The sequence below is a fragment of the Euleptes europaea genome, chromosome 4, assembly GCF_029931775.1.
Source record: "Euleptes europaea isolate rEulEur1 chromosome 4, rEulEur1.hap1, whole genome shotgun sequence".
In the NCBI taxonomy this organism is placed as follows: domain Eukaryota; kingdom Metazoa; phylum Chordata; class Lepidosauria; order Squamata; family Sphaerodactylidae; genus Euleptes; species Euleptes europaea.
This window is the reverse complement of record NC_079315.1, coordinates 111,654,011-111,661,282: the sequence shown is the minus strand read 5'-3', so window position 1 is coordinate 111,661,282 and position 7,272 is coordinate 111,654,011. Positions and strand designations below refer to the sequence as shown.

At 46.7% G+C, this 7,272-nt stretch overlaps 1 pseudogene; it reads left to right on the top strand.

The window, feature by feature from the left end:
- The first annotated feature begins 217 nt into the window (after positions 1 to 217).
- Positions 218 to 364, top strand: LOC130477202 (U2 spliceosomal RNA; annotated as a pseudogene).
- The last annotated feature ends 6,908 nt before the right edge of the window (positions 365 to 7,272 follow it).

Sequence of the window (7,272 nt, the reverse complement as noted above, 5' to 3'; positions counted from 1 at the left end):
CCAGGAATTTCCCAGCCTGGTTGGCCTGTCTACATTGGGGGTGTCCGAAAAATATTAAGAAATCATGTTTTAGAATGCAGTGCAGGCAGACTGCAATAAATGTTTACAGCAGTTTTATTGGCACCCAGCTGTTTTCTGGACTTCCTTTAAAGTGCTGGTTTGAAACTTTAAAATCCTAAATACTCTGGATTTTGAATACCTAAAGGCCCTTTATTATATCGCTTCTCGGCCTTTTGGCTAAGATCAAGCGTAGTATCTATATGAACGTTCTGATTTTTCTTGGAGGTCCCTCTCAAGAACCTTGGCTGTCTGAATTGTGGTGAGTAGTAAGAATGTAACTGAATTTGACTGGCTCGTTCTTTCAACTCAAAAATTGTTTACCCTGCTCCTGTGCAAACTGAAGCCACAAATATTTATGGCCATTCAGTTTTTTCCATTAAATTTAAGCAGTTATGTATTATTGTCCCACCTACACAGAGTAAGAGAAACAAATTAATCAAGAACACCAGCAAGAAAATGCTCCACTCTGGAGCCCTCTCCCATGATCAGGGTTACCACTAGGATTGCCAGGTAACTAACTGGTGGGGAGTGAGCGAAGGGTTGCCAACCCCCAGTATCTTTGGTAAATTGCCAACGCAGAGAATGTTAATAACAGCCAGCGTGTGAGTATGATGCTCTATCTTCTCTCTATTTTCTCCCTTGTTTAAGCCAATTGCTAGCATATTCATGTTAATTATTATTTGTTAATTAGTATTATGTACTAATTTATGATATAGTGGTCCCTGAAGAGCCCTGACGTGTGTGTGTGTGTGTGTGTGTGTGTGTGAGCGCGCGCGGGCACTCTCTCTATCCCTCAGTCTCTCTCCCTTCCTCCTCCTGCTGCTTCCCCCTCCCCCATCTGCTGCTCGCAGCAATGTTGCTACTTTTCCAGCCCTCACCCTCCTCTGCATTCCTTCCCCCTCAAGCCCATGAACCGTTTACAAAATCCACTTCAAGGACATTCCACATGAGGGAAATGTTTGATTGGGACCCTGCACAAATAAAAATGGTTGGTCTAATGTTCCAATGTTCCCATGTTCCTTTGTAAGACCACAGGCACTTATGGGGGGGGGGGTTAAGTAACAATAATGATTGGTAGATGCAAACAGGAGGGGAGGGGGAAGGTGGGATGGGAGGAGAAAGGCTTTTCATTGGGTGTTGCAAAAAGAGGGGAGGAGAACTGAATAGCGTATGTAACTGAATGCACCCCTTGGATTGCCGGTTTTGAAACGACATAATGAAATACATCGTGGTATAGGCGTTTGAGGGAAAAACAAATGTCTGGCGCTTCCAAAGCATTTCCAAGCCAAAATGGGAGGTCTGAGGTGGGATCTAACCTGGATAACACATTTTTTAAAACGTAGTATATACTGAGTGCGTTAGGCCCCAGAGATAAGTTCCCCTGGAGAAAATGGCCGCTTTGGCAATTGGACTCTATGGCATTGAAGTCCCTCCCCTCCCCAAACCCCGCCCTGCTCAGGCTCTGCCCCAAAAACCTCCCACCGGTGGCAAAGAGGGACCTGGCAACCCTAAGTGAGAGGGACTCAGCAGTCCTGAATTGTGATTTCAAATCTTGGTTTTATGTTTTTAATGTGTTTTATTTGATATGTTTTATCTATGCCAGCATGGTGCAGTGGTTAAGAGCAGCAGACTCTAATCTGGAGAAACAGGTTTGATTCACCACTCCTCCACATGAAGCCTGCTGGGTGACCTTGGGTCAGTCACAGTTCTCTCCGAACTCTCTCAGTCCCACCTGTCTCACCATGTGCCTGTTGCGGGGAGGGGAAGGCAATGTGTTTGTAAGCTGCACTGAGACTCCGTAGGGTAGAGAAAAGCGGGGTATAAAAACCTATTCTTCTATGCTGTAAGCCACTTTGCGCTCCATAAGAAAGAAAGGTGGCTAATAAATGTTTTAAATAAATAAATAAAGCCTAGGTGAGCACGACAAAATAGTAGACAACCTTCCCAGGGAGGTGCGTGGGCCCCCCTCACTTTCAATCTTTAGGAGGCTGTTGAAGATGTTAAATTGTGGAACTCCCTGCCCCAGGATGTGGTGATGGCTGCCAACTTGGAAGGCTTTAAGAGGGGAGTGGATATGTTCATGGAGGAGAGGGCTATCCATGGCTGCTAGTCAAAATGGATACTAGTCATGATGCATACCTATTCTCTCCAGGATCAGAGGAGCCTGCCTATTATATTAGGTGCTGTGGAACACAGGCAGGATAATGTTGCTGCACTTGTCTTGTGGGCTTCCTAGAGGCACCTGGGTGGCCACTGTGTGAACAGACTGCTGGACTTGACGGGCCCTGGTCTGATCCAGCATGGCTTATCGTATGTTCTTATGGAGGATGGGGCTATCCATGGCTACTAGTCAAACTGAATACTAGTCATGATGCATACCTATTCTCTCTAGCCTCAGAGGAGCATGCCTATTATATGAGGTGCTGTGGAACAGAGGCAGGATAATGCTGCTGCAGTCGTCTTGTTTGTGGGCTTCCTAGAGGCACTGTGTGAACAGACTGCTGGACTTGATGGGCCCTGGTCTGATCCAGGATGGCTTTTCTTATGTTCTGCTTGTAGGATGAAGGGGCAGTCATCAGACCAGAAGCCTAGGGCTTTGGTATATTTGTGGGGTTGGGACAAAAACCCCATGAGGGACACCATTATCCTTGACCCATGGACCTTGCAGCTAAGGGGAAAGGAAATGGCACGCAGCTAAGAATGGAATGGGTTTGCCTCTGGGCACTGCAGATCTTTTGACCAAGGTCAGATACATACAAGTGGCCTGTTCTTTAATTATCCCAGCCAATGGGACTTCCACATCCTCCTGGAAAGGCATATTTGTAATTCCCTAGTAAGTAGTTACACAGGCTGTAGCACCAAGAGGATGCCTTCTAGGAAAGTTCATTTCACCTTCCCTGTTAGTGTTTGGGTGCTTTATTGAGCTGCTGTTTTACTGAGTTGGTTATTGTTAACGATTTGTTGTAATTAGTATTTCGGTGGTGTCTTGTAAATCCAAACAAGGGATAAGTAATTTAATACATACATTTACAAATAAAATGGGACTGCATGCAGCTTAATGTACTTATGGTGCAGTTAGGGTTGCTAGCTCCTAGCTGGGGAATTCCTGAAGATTTGGGGGTAGAACCTAGGGAGGGTGGGGTTTGGGGAGTAGATGGACCTCAGTGCGGTATGGCCCCATAGCGTCCACCCTCCAAAACAGCCCTTTTCTCCAGGGGAACTGATCTCTGTCATCTGGAGATCAGTTATCACACCAGCAGATTCCCCCAGTCCCCAACTGGAGATTGGTAACACTAAATGCAATCCTAAACAGAGTTATACCCTCCTAAGTCTGGCTTAGAAGGGTAAAGCTATGTTTAGGATTGTGCTACTTGTTACTAAGGTGTGGTATCAGTCCAGTAGATTGAGGTCTGACAACCACAAAAATCACAATATCACGTATTAGTAGGGTTGCCAGGTCCCTCTTCGCCACCAGCGGGAGGTTTTGGGGGCGGAGCCTGGGGAGGGCGGGGTTTAGGGAGGGGAGGGACTTCAATTCCACAGAGTCCAATGGCCAAAGCGGCCATTTTCTCCAAGTGGACTGATCTCTATCAGCTGGAGATCAGTAGTAATAGCAGGAGATCTCCATCTAGTACCTGGAGGTTGGCAACCCTAAGTATTAGGGATGTTACCAAATTTTGAAGTGGCATTATTCCAGTTATATATATAGATTCTTGCTTTTTGGGGCGAAACTGCCATTGTCTTTCCCCCCCTCGACCAGTCTAAGTAAAATTCAAGGGGATTTTTACTGTTAAAATGGACACATTTTTTTTCTTTTTTCTTTTTTGCACGGCTTTTTTTGCATCACTTACATCACTTGCCTATACAAGATAAATTGGGAACAGCAGGAAAAAACAATGAGCAAAACGCAAATGCTCACAGCAGCATACAGAAGTAACGGGGAGGCCCAGTTTGCGCATCTTTACATCAGCCTGCCATTCTTTTTCTTCCTTTCTCTCCTTCCCTTCTCGTTCTCCCTCTTCGTATTAGTTATTAATGTACTGACCCCTGCTGGGGAGGATTCAGATGACCGGGCTCAGGTGTCTGCTGTTTTGATGCCTGAGAAACTCGGCCGCCTGGCTCCTTGCCACGTCTCTGAAAAGAAGGAATCAATATAACCGACACCGTCTCCTCTCCGCCCACCTCCCGTTTTGGCTTTTTTTGGCCATTCTGGTCACATCCAAGTGACCACTAATCATCGAGGGGGGGGGGAGAGACTCCCTTGCCACTCAAACCAGAAGCGTGATTGAAACTGTGACCAATTAAAAAAATGGGACGGTTGTGATAACGGCGAAGCCGCCCCCTTGCCCATTTCTCTTCCTTCGCTCATCTGTGTCGGGTTACCTTTGTTCTACATGACACGCAAAGTGCCATTTTTGATCTTTTTCCAGTCGGCTTTTTTTAAAGAGAATGGAGAAACCCAGATGATGCCGCTTCCCCCTCCGAGTCTTATTTTACATTACAATGATGCCGCTTGATTATTTATTCCAACATTGTTGCTCCTGTATCTCCAGAATTTGCTTTTTCTAAACCAATCGTTCACTGAGAAGCAGCCAGGAAGAGTAAGGAATATACAGAATAAGAAAGAGAGATCTTATTTTACATGGATATTTATAATTAATTTTATAGCATTAAAAGAAATCAGCTGGAAGTTATCTAACTAGGGTTGCCAGGTCCCCCCTCTCCTCTGGCGGGAGGTTTTTTTGAGGTGGAGGAGAGGCAAAGATTCCCCACGCTCGCAGCCACGCCAATGCAGTTGTGTCACTTCTGGTTTACACCCGGAAGTGTCACATCACAATGGGCCTTTTACCACTCAAACTCCCAGTTTGAGTGGTAAAAGGCCTCTTGCAATGCATTTACACCCGGAAGTGCCACATCGCAAGGGGTCTTTTACCACTCGAAACAGGAAGTTTGAGTGGTAAAAGGCCCGTTGCAATGTGGCGCTTCCGGGTGTAAACTGGAAGTGACCTGGTGCAGCGGGCAGGCACACGTGCACGCATTGCCTGCCAACCCTCAGCTGGTTGGTGGGCAGCCAGGTGGATTGGCAGGGGTTGGCCGCCACCACCTGGCACCTAGCAACCCTATATCTAACATGAGCAGTACTGAAAAGAATGGGAGCTCTGCAGGTGTTCACTGTATACACAATCCAACACAAAGTTCTAGTGGTGGAGTTTGGTAAATTTTAGACTCTGCACTAAATGCTGTTATAGGTAGGGTTGCCAACCTCCAGGTAGCAGCTGAAGATCTCCTGCTATTGCAACTGATCTCCAGCTGATAGAAATCACCTGGAGAAAATGGCCACTTTGGGCAATTGGACTCTATGGCATTGAAGTCCCTCCCCTCCCCAAACCCCACCCTCCTCGGGCTCTGCCCCAAAAATCTCCAGGTATTTCTCAACCCGGAGCTGGCAACCCGAGGTTTTCCCATTACATAGTAAAGGGTATTTCTCATGCAAATCAACCACCTGCTTTGGGTTCTCTCCCAATACACACTGTTCAGACTATGAGATGACACTCTAGAATTCCACCTCGAATTCTAGCCCTGATGTTCCCCTGAAAAAGCCTCCTGGATACAACTGGGAATCACACAACTGCTGTATTCAGATTAGTGGGGTCAGTACAGGAGAATCCTGAGGAATTGTGCCTTAGTTCTGGTATAGCAAAAATAGGAATGGGGCTCTTAGTGAGGATCCAGGATGGCATAGCAGTTCGAGTGTCGGACTAGGATCTAGGAGACACAGGCTCGATTTCCTGCTTCTACCATGAAAGCTCGGAGGGTGATCTTGGGCCGGTCACACACTCTCAGCCTACCCTACCTCACAGGGGTGTTGTGAGGATAAAACAGAGGAGCTCATTGTGAGCTGTTATGGGGGTCCCCATGGGAGAGAAATGCAGAATGTGAATGAAGTAAATAATAAATAAATAAATAATAGTCCAGCCATTCATATCTAAGGATTGCCAGGTCTAGGTTTGGGAATTCCTCAAGATTTGGGGGTTAGGAAAGCCAGCCCCTGGTAGGACCTTGGGATCCCCTGGAATTACAGCTCATCTTCAGACTACAGAGATAAGTTCCCCTGGAGAAAATGGCTCCTTTGGCAGGTGGACGCTATGGCATTGTACTCCACTCAGGTCCCTGTCCTCCTCAGGCTCCACCCCTAAATCTCCAGGAGTTTCCCAATCTGGATCTGGCAACCCTATCTTCTATCCTCAACTGGTGGCCATAGGGGACCGGGCAACCCTACTGGGGGTAGAGGCTGGGGATGGCAAAATTTGGAGAGGGGAGGGACCTCAGCCTGATATAACGCCATATTGTCCATCCTGGTGGCGTAGTAGCCAGCATGGTGTAGTGGTCAAGAGCGGTGCTTTGGAGCGGTGGAGTCTGATCTGGAGAACCGGGTTTGATTCCCCACTCCTCCACATGAGCGGCGGAGGCTAATCTGGTGAACTGGATTTGTTTCCCTGCTCCTCCACACGAAGCCAGCTGGGTGACCTTGGCCAAGTCATGCTCTCTCAGCCTCACCCACCTCACAGGGTGTCTGTTGTGGGGAGGGGAAGGCGATTATAAGCCGGTTTGATTCTGCCTTAAGTGGTAGAGAAAGTCTGCATATAAAAACCAACTCTTCTTCTTCTTCTTCCTCCAAAGCAATCATTTTCGCCAGGAGAACTGATCTCTGTCATCTAGAGACCAGCTATAATTCCAGGAGATCTCCAGGCCCCACCTGGACATTGGCAACCTTAGGCTTCTCAGATCAAAAATTTAAAATTAGTAACTAACCAGGCTTGTCAAGGTTACTGAAAGAATATATGCAATGTACTTTAAACACTTAGTTCTACAGAAAGACAAAAACTGGGACCCAAAGAACTGCAATGCTAATTCTACGTTTCTGAGGCCTCTTTGGATTTGACAAATGGCCCCTCTGCTAAGAATGCATTGCAGAGTGCTTTCAGAAAACAGAATGAGTTTTCAAGAGCGCCTTCTGATATGGCCTGGGGATAGAACTATGGATCCTGGCCGAAGTATTACTTTTAATTTTTTATGCTATCTCAAGAGAACTAATAATCTAGATGTGAAGCGCAAAACGTGTCAGGGTGAGCCTTAGGGTCCCCACCGCAGCCACTTCTGAGCCTGTGATCATTTATGTTCCATTTGGGAAAAGAAGAATTGACTGAATGC